The sequence below is a fragment of the Metopolophium dirhodum genome, chromosome 3 (genome assembly GCF_019925205.1).
Source record: "Metopolophium dirhodum isolate CAU chromosome 3, ASM1992520v1, whole genome shotgun sequence".
Classification (NCBI taxonomy): Eukaryota; Metazoa; Arthropoda; class Insecta; order Hemiptera; family Aphididae; genus Metopolophium; species Metopolophium dirhodum.
In genome coordinates this window covers 41,473,503-41,486,342 of record NC_083562.1, presented here as the reverse complement: position 1 = coordinate 41,486,342, position 12,840 = coordinate 41,473,503, and positions in this window count along the sequence as shown.

Sequence of the window (12,840 nt, the reverse complement as noted above, 5' to 3'; positions counted from 1 at the left end):
TCTGTAGCGAATAACAATATCTCTTTTTGGATTCTTAAATTTAGAAAAAAAGCTCCAAGGGGGCTATTCACATAGGTACCCATCGTTTCGATAACGGCCACCACATATTACAATACATTATTATTCAGCAGTTATTAAGATGGGCGACGAGAGAAAGAGAGAGAGAGAGAGAGAGAGAGAAGGAAAGATAAAAAGAGATAGAAAATATTAAAAATAATCAACAACAATTCATCACGTGCATAGACCTAGTCACTTCAATCATGATTAACCTCGCTGAATATTAATGTATTTTTTTTTGTTCGACAGCAACACAGGGTTGGACCTTAACAATGGATCGTTATTCTGAATACCATAGTATTATAATGTGTATACTAAATAATATAAATGTATATAAAGTATATACAAGTATATAATATGTACATATATAAAATAATATCTTGCGGCTCAAAGGATTCACCTAATACGCGTTTTTAATCAGATGAATTATTATTATATAATACTTTTACACGAAATTAAACGTTAGTATTGTCCACCGGGAAGAAGATTGATGGTGCGATGTTATTATTTAATATTTTGTATCGTTTCATAATAACAATGCAATATTCTTGTTGAAAAAAATTAGTATCATGCGATAGCGAGCGTGTGACGTTGACTCAAACTTGGCAGGACTCTAATAAAAACAAGACCAATTCGGCTGGAAATATATATACGCATGTTTATATAATATATATATTACAGATAAAATTTGTAAATTTCTAAGACGCGTTTTAATGTGATATGTTGTGGTACACTCGAACCAATACGTACCTATACGTAGGCACTGCGAGTTTTTTTTAACAGCATATGCAGGATGCAATTGTTAGATACTTTATTTTACCTTTTGTCAAAAACTTTTATCACTCAATGCCAATATATTAATATTATATTATATATAATCATACAAAGGTAGTTACGCGTTTCGGGTTCGATGAACACTGAACAGCCGACATTCTACTTAAAATGTTGCAAATTTCTATTGTTGATTTTGCTGAACGATGTGACGGATAAATATTCTGATCGGAATCGTCAATAACGATATTTTAGATTGAATACATTATATATATATAACATGTTGATTAAAAAATTACGAAAATGCATAATATGATTTTTAGGTAATAATAATAATCAGTATTTTACGATATTTTTGGCCTTCTTTATCGTTATCCATAATGTCGGACGTCAGTAGATATGAAATAAATAGGCCCTTCGGAATGCTGCTGACTACGGAATAGTATATAGGACCAAAAGGCCATAGTATACAAAGATGAATTTATTTTGCAAAATGGGTTGTAAACTTGTAAAAGTAGGTAAACGATGTGTTTAGAAAAAAATAATGCCCTATAAAGTGGCAATATAACACATCCAGTTGTACCACTAAATAAAATAAATTTGATTTGTGTGTTTACCTATAGCCAAAGTTGTTTATATTATAAATATATTTGATTTACATTAGATACATTATTTGCTTAAGCCTAGTTTAGCCATTGACGTTATTGTATATCGATGTTATTGTCTTGGCACTTACGTTATTACCAAAATTACATCATTGACGTTAAGTGGTAACATATTAACACATACGCACACGCACACAATTACAATATATTATTATTTATTATATACTTTAAAATACATTTTATTTTGTTAATATATATTGCAACCAGATTCGACTCGGTAAAATGTTTGGACTTTTTGTCGTACACATAACATCTATTCATTGCATTATATTGATTCGTTTTTAAATTATTTACACATTATAGGTAGGTGGTTATAGGCAGGTACAAATAATATATAATACAGGCCATCGTCGTACAATATGCGTTCGCACTTGGGTTATTATTTCGGAGTATACGATATATTATTATTATTGTAATCATCGATTATTTTTTTAAACCACCCTATCCCGTCATAACTATGAATTAATTATTAATTAACTAGTTAATAAATATTAGGCTAATATTGATTTACATTAAATTTGTGTTTAGTTTGTTTGGATTAGATTGTAAATAAGACAAGCGTATGGTTGAAGAAGTCCAGTAGATTTTTGGTGGATGTGATGGGGTCCGGGAAAAGTGATTTTGTGAGGGTTGGAGGAATTTTGAATATGCAGTTCTGGCTTCTATAGATACATATTTTCAGTTAGTCGTAAATTAATTACAATAATAAATTTCTCATTTATTTCATATTATTCGTAAAATCTCACTGGTAGGTGTAATTGTGTTAATAATATAATAATGGCCACGGCTAGTCTTTTAGATTTTTATCCCAATTAATAGGAAATTATGATGGATATAATCGACCAGTAAATAATATAACTCGAGATGTATATTATACAATTAAACATTTAAAACAAGTACAACAGTAAAGCTTATAATATTCATAATAATCCATAATAATATATTTTTGGTGTCGTATGTGAACACTGAACACAGAGCATAGTTTTGTGGCTACGATTATTTATATTTATATATTATAGAGCAGTGTATATATTATAGATACCTTAAGTTTCTTAAAAAAAATCCGTATAACGGGACACCTGATCCAACAAGAATTATCTTCATATTTACGGTTTTTATGAAGTATTATAATCATAAATTATAATTAATTTCATCTTCATTTGATTTAATTTTTTTCTTTACCAATATGGGAAATTGTATTAATATTAAACATGAAAAACATTAATAATTTATTTTTAATATTGTTGATTTATTTGTAATATAAATTATAATGTATTAATGTGTATTATGTATAATAATTAATAGGTAATATAAATTATGTATAGGTACGATATAAAAAACAAATTTCTATAATTATCAAAGACTATGTTTAAACTTTAAACCTTTAATTTTTGCAAACCACCCAACAAATGGGTCCAGGGACGCTTCTGCAGGGGCGCAGGGTTGTGTGTGATGTTCAATGTTGTCTTTACATAGTCTGACAGTTAAGTGTTGAGTATATCGCTTTTTAAAAAATCCTATGTGCACCTGCACAAAATTCGATTTGGCTGTGACGTGATCAAAGGCCGCGTAAAAAGTGCTATATAAAAACACCAGTGCAGCGCAGCAAGTTATAGCTAATATATAGGTAGGTGCTATACTTGGTGCTCAGCTCTCTTGTATAGTCTCGTCTCTTTGGTGGAATTCCACAATTACGCTGTGAAAACACGGGTTTCCGTTACCTACTTTAACAGTTTAATTAAAATCACACCGTCGAAAACTCACACACATACACACACACACGCACGCACGTGCATCTATGAACATGCCTTAATTATTTTGCTTACCCGTTGTGCGTATATGATGCTCGACTTGATCGCATTGTTTAACTTGTCAGTTTAATATTTCATCACGCGACGTGTGTTACATATATAATATATATATATATATATATAATACATACATACATCATAGATATAACGCACAGTATATCGGTATAGGTAGGTTAGTACCGTATACCATATTATGTCTATATGCTATTATGCTGTACAAGGTGTTACGTACCTACCGCATATTTTCCTATACTTATCGCGTGCACGCCAGCCCACCATATAAAATAGTATGCATTTAATGCATCACCTGCCTCCAGCCTAAACCCTAAATTACTTGGAATGTAACATGTTTCAAATTTAAAATATTTAAATTTGATTAGTTATTTATACTTTATTAGTTTTAAGCAATTTCCTACCTTTTATTTTTTGACATTTTTTTAAATATATACAATCTGTAATAATTTACAATGAACATATGGGATAGAAATATGGAATACAATTGGCTTTGACGATGTGAGGGGAGTAGCTACCCAGCAGTAACGCTCGACGGAATTTATTAGGTTATTTTACATATATACATTATACATACTTATGTTAATGATTTTTTTTTTTAAATTTTTTATCATTATATAATTATTTAAGTAACAAATTTAGCTAGCTAAATAGCGACACCAGTGCCTCTTTAATCTTCTCGGTGGATTGCCAGGAATGTTTGCGGAATTGAGGGCGAGAATAAGTGGATTGGGGTGGTTTGTAAGGCGAGAGCGGTACCGCTTGTAGGAGGATGTAGCCACATCGGCTACAGTTGGTAGTCCAAGATCTGAGTGTAGACTATGGTTTGTAACATAGAAGGAAGCGTTGATAATTATACGAAGTAATATTGATTGGAACGTTTGCATTTTGTAAATGTTCGACTTTTTAGCAGTTCCCCATAATTGAATACCTCCTAATACTTAAGAATATTTTAAGAGACACGATACACAACTTTCATTATTTTTATTTTGTGTGGTAAGCCAACTATAATAAATTTTATGATACAATATAATATTATAGGTACCTATTTATTATAGCCACAGTAATCTTTTCCGAAACTTTATTTCAAAAATATTTAGTAGGTAAAAGAAATGTTATTGACGCCTTGACGGTGAAGCACCCAGCATATACCCGCACACTTCGAGATCCTTCAACGTGCATTAATAATAATATAGTCTGTAATTTTTCATTTTATATCTATAATATATTGTTCCGATTGCTCTCCTGCAGCTATGGTTAGTTTTATTTTATTTTACAGCAACAACATTTTTTTAAAAAAGCCTTTTAAATATATTTTAACGTTGGAGAAATTATTAAAACTTGAAAAAATCATTTTTTTTCTCATATATAGACGACATTGAAAAAAAATATATAAAACAAAATCATTATAATTGCTGTACTTTATTAAAAAACGTTCGTAAAAATATAAATATATAATACATTTGAATGAGTTGTACCTTCACTTTTTCTGATAAGTGCTTAACGAGAGTGGATAAAACTATTATCCGTATAAAAGGAATAAAATATACATTTTGCATATGCTTTATATGAATATACTTATATAAGTACGTGATATGTTCATCCACGTGATAACTAAAATACATATTTAATATCCTATTTTAGGTACATTCTAAAGTATATAATATTATTTTTTATTAATCTCTTATATAATATTCGTCTACAATTTATATTTATTAAAACATTTAGAGTCTTCAACTTTTATCAATTTCGTATGCAACTTCTGTTGTTTTGTTCATTTAAAATAAAATAGGCTTAATGTTTTGTCATCACTTAGAATAGTATTTTTTTGATTATAAAGTTCATTCAAGTTCAATTGTACGGAAAGTACATACATATTTTAATTGTTTGAAGATTATACATAATCATAATTCATAAGTAAATAAAATAGATTTATTAATTATAATAAAATGTTTTACATTTGTATAGCCGTATAGGCACTATAATATTTACTATATTAATTGTCGATTACTAAGGAATATAAACAGTATAGTCTAATGTGCCAATATTTCAAGAGACTTATATTGAAATCAAACTAATTTTATTTGTCAGCAGAGTTTACCCTTTTGCTAAATTATTTGGACAAATCATAAAAATGAGTATCAAATATAAAACGTAAAGGTTGGAAAAAATAATCTCAATATACTGCCGAAATGAATAATCTATTGATTTCAGAATTATTTTGTTTTAAATTTTAATACCTGTCAATTAATAATTTTTCTGGTAAAAAAGAGCACAAATTAAAACCTCCTAAAACAAAAACATTTCGGATAGTAAGTATGCTTCGATTTTTGAGATCAGCATCTTTTCTTATAGACAAGTGAAGCTAGTTGGTACTTTTGGGAGGTCAAAATTGAAAACTCCAAGTAGTTTTAGAAAGCGTCGAGAAAAACTACCGACCAATTACGAAAAATAAAAATGGGATTTTAATTTCTAATGATTTGATTATCATAATAGCAACGAATAAAAAATAATAATATTATAAGGACTACGCTAACCGCTCAGTATCGTTTTTCGTTTACAATGATTTAAATTTATCTAATATATTTATATTTATCATTGTATTCAAATATAACACATCCATTATAACTACTGTACAGTAGAGTGGTACCCACGTGTCCACTTTTTTTAAATTAAAAACGATTTGGTATATATTAAACCAAAAACTATGATAACCAAACATAAATAATAGAATCATTTTAATTTTAAAAAAAAAATGTAGATTTGTACATTTACACTTCAAGACGTAAATAATTGTGGTATACCTAACAAACAAAAAGAGTTATGTATCAATACAAATATTATTACAAGTTATCTAACAAATTAAGTAATATTATAACTTCAGTTAGTGTAACTTAACCTTCAAACCTGTTCATTTAAAAGTACGACACCATAGGTACTTATTCACAAAATACCATTTTCGAATTTATTTATACTCAAATTTTATATGATATATTATAACTATGTGGTAAATTATTGACGTGTACTTAATTGATACAGTGATTAATTGACAGGGATGAATTTTGACGTAGGTACGATAAATTTACCATACGATTTACAACTTATGTACACATTAATAATTTGAAATACATAAAATATTCGTCAGTTCAAGCTTGAAAAATACAATACTTAAAACTAATGGTAGATCTGTTAGACACTGAAGTCACATAAACAAAGATGACAATTTAAACTAATTTGTTTTGGACACATTTTTGTAGTACCTACCTACGTAGGTGTTATTTTAAAAACAATACATTTCATTTTTTTTTTAGTCATCGTTTTTTAAAAACAAATTATTTAAAGCTGATGTTTTTAGAAGGACGTACCTATTTATAAATGAAATGCAATTGAGGCGGATATATTATTGAACGTTTATTATTAATAATGTATTGCATTTATTTATGACACTATTTTGTGCTAAATAGTGTACCTATAGGTCGGTACTGACTACAGGTATCTATCGACTATACCAAGAGTCAACTTGTCCAACCTAACTTATGCTCCAGTAAAATAATCTCTAAACACTATATTTGACAAGTCATAACGAACATGGATTTAATGCAATCGAATTAAGAATTTCAATTAATGGAACAAATTTTTGAAGTTTTGTGCAAGGACAGCAATATGATACTTTCACAAGATTTATCTCCTAGTAGGTATATGGTCACAGACCTAAAATACGCTCCTATAACGTCTGTACTCTGTAAATGTAGAGCGATAAGCATATATGAGACAATACCATCGAATAAACTTCATTTCAGACAATTTGGAAAAGTGTAGTATTGTAAATTCTTCAATACCTAACATTTTGTACCCATATCTCATTATTTTTTGGTGTTATTTAGAAATTATAACCTTTACAGCATGATATATTAATTTTGTTTAATTTAATAAAATATTTAAAATATTAATTTTTTTTTTGATATTGATGTATCTATATTTTATTGCATGTGTCATTAATTTTGAATACATTTAATAAAAATTAGAGGTTATATTAAAGTGATTGTATTATTATTAGTATTTATTACTTTATATTTGATTGTCAGTTACTAATAAATATTAATGATTGAGATTTTTAAAAATTGTTTTTTAAATTAAAATAATTTATCTTTGTGAGAATATTTTGGGAATAGTTCATACATTTTTGTTGCATATAAACGTAATATTTTAATATTTTAACAGAATATAAATCTGGACACTAATTTATTATTATACAATAGTTTATGAATTATTAAAATCCCGACGGTAAAAAGCATAATATTCTAAATATTACGCTTAATTCACATTTCCAATTTATTCAGTGTAGTCATAACGTTTTTATTTAATACTTATTAACAACTGCTGAAGTCTTGAAAAATACTTCTATTTTTATTGTATTCTATTTTGTACCTATTACCTATATAAACCGAGTAAACGCGTGTACATTGTATTAAAAATATATAAACTTATTTTAGTTATACGAATAGATTGATGGCTTAAGCCTTAAGATAAAACTAAAAGTATATAACAATAGTTTTCCAGTACTTACACGAATCTTTAATTACCGATTACGTCGTTTACGGTACGACAAAAGTATAAAACCATAAGTTATTTTCTACAGTTATATAATAATATCTGTGTATAGTAATATATTTTTCATTTAACATAATTGATATTATTAATTTAAAAAAAACTGCTGTAAGAGTTAAGGAGTAGAGTTGATAATTAAAAAAAAAACAAAAACAATAATTGAACCACATTTAATTTTGTAAAATGTTATTATTAGATTGGACGTAATAACAACTTGAAACCATACTTAACAACATTTAAAATTTAAATGAAATACTTTTTTTGTAATTAGAATTTTTTTCATATTTATCATTTATCACCATAGAAACGAATAAAAAATAATAATATTATAATATTAATTCAACTTGCAGGCTATAATAATTATAATAGCAATATAAAATGTCAAGACTGACAAACCGTCTCCGCTCAGAATCGTTTTTCTTAATATGCAATGATATTATGTCATTGAATTCAAGTTTAATATAATCCATTATACATTGACGATTGGCCCACTGGTAACCTACTGTACAGCAGAGCGACATCCACTTTCCCGCTTTTTATTACTTAATATTTCTATGCTTGTAGTTGGTATTATAAATATTTTTCTTTTATATTTTACACATTTCTCTGTAAAAAAGCAATGTCTTGTAAGCAAAAAAAGTAATTTTGTGATAAGTAGATATTAATCACTACCTACTAAAATTTAGTTAAAAAAAAAATCTGAAATATTTAAATAATATCAAGGGATACGTAGGTACGTACACCCAATTATTTCCAAAAGAGATACAAACTTTAAAGTAATTTAATGTAAATAAACATTTTATACGGGAATATCACCTATAGTTATAACATCAAGTAAATTGTAAATATTGTGTACATCGGTTATCAAAGCTTTGACAGAAATATCACATGTTACCATATAGTGATATTTTCGACTTGTATTATTATAATACTATTTTACATATTTTTACAATACCTACATTCATGTGTCTCCTGAAAAATGTATACGCGTTTTTAGTAATTTATTTGAATAGGTAGCGTTTTTTTTTTTAAATAACTACCAATTTACTTTGAAATCAATTCAACGCATTTTTCGAATCCCATCCACGCTTTTTTGTTGTTATTAGATTAAAAGAAATTTTAATGAAGCATACATTGTGTTTATAATATATATATATTATTTATACCCACGTACGATCATGCGTGTATGTACGTTCATGGGTACCTCAGTACTTGTGTTATTCACAGACGAAATTGTTTCTGCGCTTCTTTGTACGCGATTAAAGGTCTAGTTCCATCGAAAGTCTACACACGCATGTCCCCATCACCATAACACACGTCTACAATATATTATATTATACTGCACCGTTCGTATTTAATATTATTATCTCGGAGTAGATATTATATAGATCCGATTCGACGATATTATTGTATTCTGTGCGATTCGGCGGCATTACTAAGTACTTATAAAACCAAACTCCTACTTCCTATAGATAGGCTAGATAATATAATATGTAGGTAATAGCGAGTGTAAATGCTTAGGTGTACACAAAATGAAAAATCTTTGTAAACATTAAGTTATAACTTATAACACAACTATTATATCTAGTTTGTTTAATTTTCTTAGTTCGACTAAAAATTGATTAATTGTTTGTTAAATTAAATAATACATGTGTTGGAATTACTTAACTTCCTGTTCTATAAAAATCGGTTCCGCTCAAACTTCAAATAGCCACCAGATTTATTTTGTGTTATTATTATTTTTTGTGTTATTTGTATTATTATTTGTCTTATTGTTATACCTATATTACTTTATTATAGTTACTACAGATTATCAAGATTTTTAATCATATATTTTATTTTTATATAATTCCAATACATTTAATATATTAACCAGGGGTGATCTATTTGTGTATTTTTTGAGTTTGTAAAACATATAGTTTTTTTTTTACTGAACTAAGTCCGGCGACTATAGCCATCATCTAAAATTAGAATTAAATATAAATATATATATATAAATAAATATAAATAATAATATAATAAATTAAATATACTAATATAATATCTATCATACATTTATACCTATATCTTCTAATATATAAAATTGTTTAGTTGTTCGTCCTCTATAGACTCAACAACTATTGGACTGTTTTCAATCAGCTATGTTAGTCAATTTCTCGAAATTGAAGGTGGGTTTGTAGCTTCGATTTTCAACACATGTATGTCGCTAATTAGGTGGCTCACACGTGCATTTTGCTTCAGCTTTAGCAAATCGATTGTTTTATCTATTTAAATGGTTTCCATTGGTTACAGATAATAAAATAGTTATCATTATAGTTTTTGGTCATCGCTCATAGTCGACCGTGAGATTTTGCCTCACTATAAATCGTTTCAGTCGATCAATTAATCAATCGCCCAAAAATGATGTAATTTAATTTTGTATTTTTTTTTTGTAAGTCTATTTTTTTCATTTTTATACCGCCAGAATTGGTAGATCTAACTTTGGAGCATGAAACAAAAAGCGATTTCGAGTTTCTCAAATAAGTGAGAAACAATAGCACGCAACGAAGCAGATTGTTTACAAGTCGATAAATTGCGTGAATTTGAGTCGGAAGACCAACGATCAGTAAGAACCAAAGTAGAACGAATAAGAACTATACTATCCCGACGAATTGTGTATTTTGACCTGTAGCTTGGCGCATTTTGGTACAATGTTAATAAATTACGACTACAGTCTGCATACAAGTGTATACATCAGCAAAATGGATAAGATATGGGCTTTGCGGCGCACGGAAGTTGAACAATGAAACACCAAGAAAGTGATGAGCAAACGGCAAAATTAAACTTCCGACTTTGCATCGACCACCTGAACCTCTGTTATCATTACTCTCTGGCAACTCAGCCGATTCAAATCACTTTATACAAAAATATGAAAATACAATTTGTCGTTTCAAATGATACATTCTTTGGAACCAATAATGTATTCTATGAACAATATATGCCAACTTTCAAAGCAGATGACTTCTGACAGACAAAAACCACGAAATCCACGAATAACTTCCAGGCGAGTCTGTCACATATAAATCGGTTGATAGTGTCATGAATGCGGAAGAGATTTTAAATTATAAAATTGAACTTTTAAATTTTTTGGACCTATCTTGTGTAGTTGTGTGCCACCGCACAAATTGTCCCTCAAAATCGGTACACCAATAATTATTTTGCGAAACATTAATTCATCAATATTGTGCAATAAAACCAGGTTTGCTGTCAAAAAGCTGATGTCAAACGTCATCGAAGTGATAATTCTGAATGACAAGTCAAACGGAGAAGATATGCTGATTCCGTGATTCCCATCATTCCAAACGATCGCGACATGCCGTTCGATTTCAAATGACCGAAGTTCACCGTTCGCATTGCATTCTCAATGACCATCAACAAGGCACAAGGTCAATCGCTTCAAGTGTGTGGATTAAATCTAGAATATCCGTCACACATGGTCAATTATAATATTTCCTGTGCTCACGAATTGGACAGACAAAAAATGTATTTGTTTATGCAAAAGACGGAAAGATAAAAAAAATTGTATATCCAAAAGCACTTGAATACAATTTTTCAAATTTAAGCTAATGCACAAAAAAATCATTGTCTTACATTTGTTTTGTGTAAATATTAAATAAATCTAATACAAAAATCTATTATAATACTTAAAATATTTTCCATTTAATACTGTGACGACAAAGCATTATACAGGGTGTTTCAAAAGTCTACATCCGATTACGAACTGACATGGTTCGGCAACGGTTAATCACACGTTAGCAACCCATGTATTAATGCTTGACTGATTAATAAAACTTACCTATTTTACTTTATTTCACCCTTATATCTTCATTTTTAAAATAAATATAAATTTTTGAAATCGGATGAAGACTTTTGATACACTCTGTATACTTATAGTAATTATATTACATTATACATTTACACAGTATATATTATACTGAAATCAATCAACAGCGAAGCGTTGCTTGGTAAGCGCTATAGTCTTATTATATATAAAAATGAATACTCATTTGTTTGTTTGTTCGTTCGTCCTTCGTCCTCTATAAATTCAAAAACCACTGAACCATTTTCAATAAAAGTTATATCAATAGATTCCTTGAGACTTGGGGAAGATTTGTAGGTTCGCTTTTTAACCCATATAGGTCGCTATATGATGGCTCACACATGTATTTTGTTTCGGCTCTAAAAGATCGAATATTTTTTTGTTTATTTATTATAATTATAGGGTTACAATAATTGGTTACAGATAATAAAATAGTTGGAAAAATTACTTATTAGTTATTAATATCCACCGCAGGTGGATTGCCAACTATAGATTCATTTATCCCGGACAACGCCTAGTATTATTTATATTCATGTACGCTGAGCTGTAGCTGGCCATGGGTAGTTAGAAATTGTAAAATTTTAAAATTCTTAGGGACTGAGCTCACTCTTGGGCGCCGGTGGTCTCCTCATAGCTTAGGGTTTCAACTTGGAAACTACCTACTCGTACCGATTTCCGTCTATGTCGTCTCATATTGTTTTTCGCGGAGTACTGCTGCAGTGTACAGCCAGACAAGTTGCACTGTACAGACACTATAGCATGACGTGCACTACGTATACTCCACCACATATTATGTGCCATAGCCCATAATATTATTATTAATTATTATACGATGCAAATACGCGCGTGTCGGAGCTGTGCAATAATAATATCGCTTATAACGTCGTACACGACGCGAGCCCAAGTGCACAATATTATAATTATAATATTATGAGTACTACGACCGGATGTTGGTCGCCGTGAATCGTATTACCACCGTTCCGGAAGAAATGAGAATATCGAAGAATAACGACGCCATCATCGATGGAAATAAAATTGGAAACGGTCGGCGGCGGCG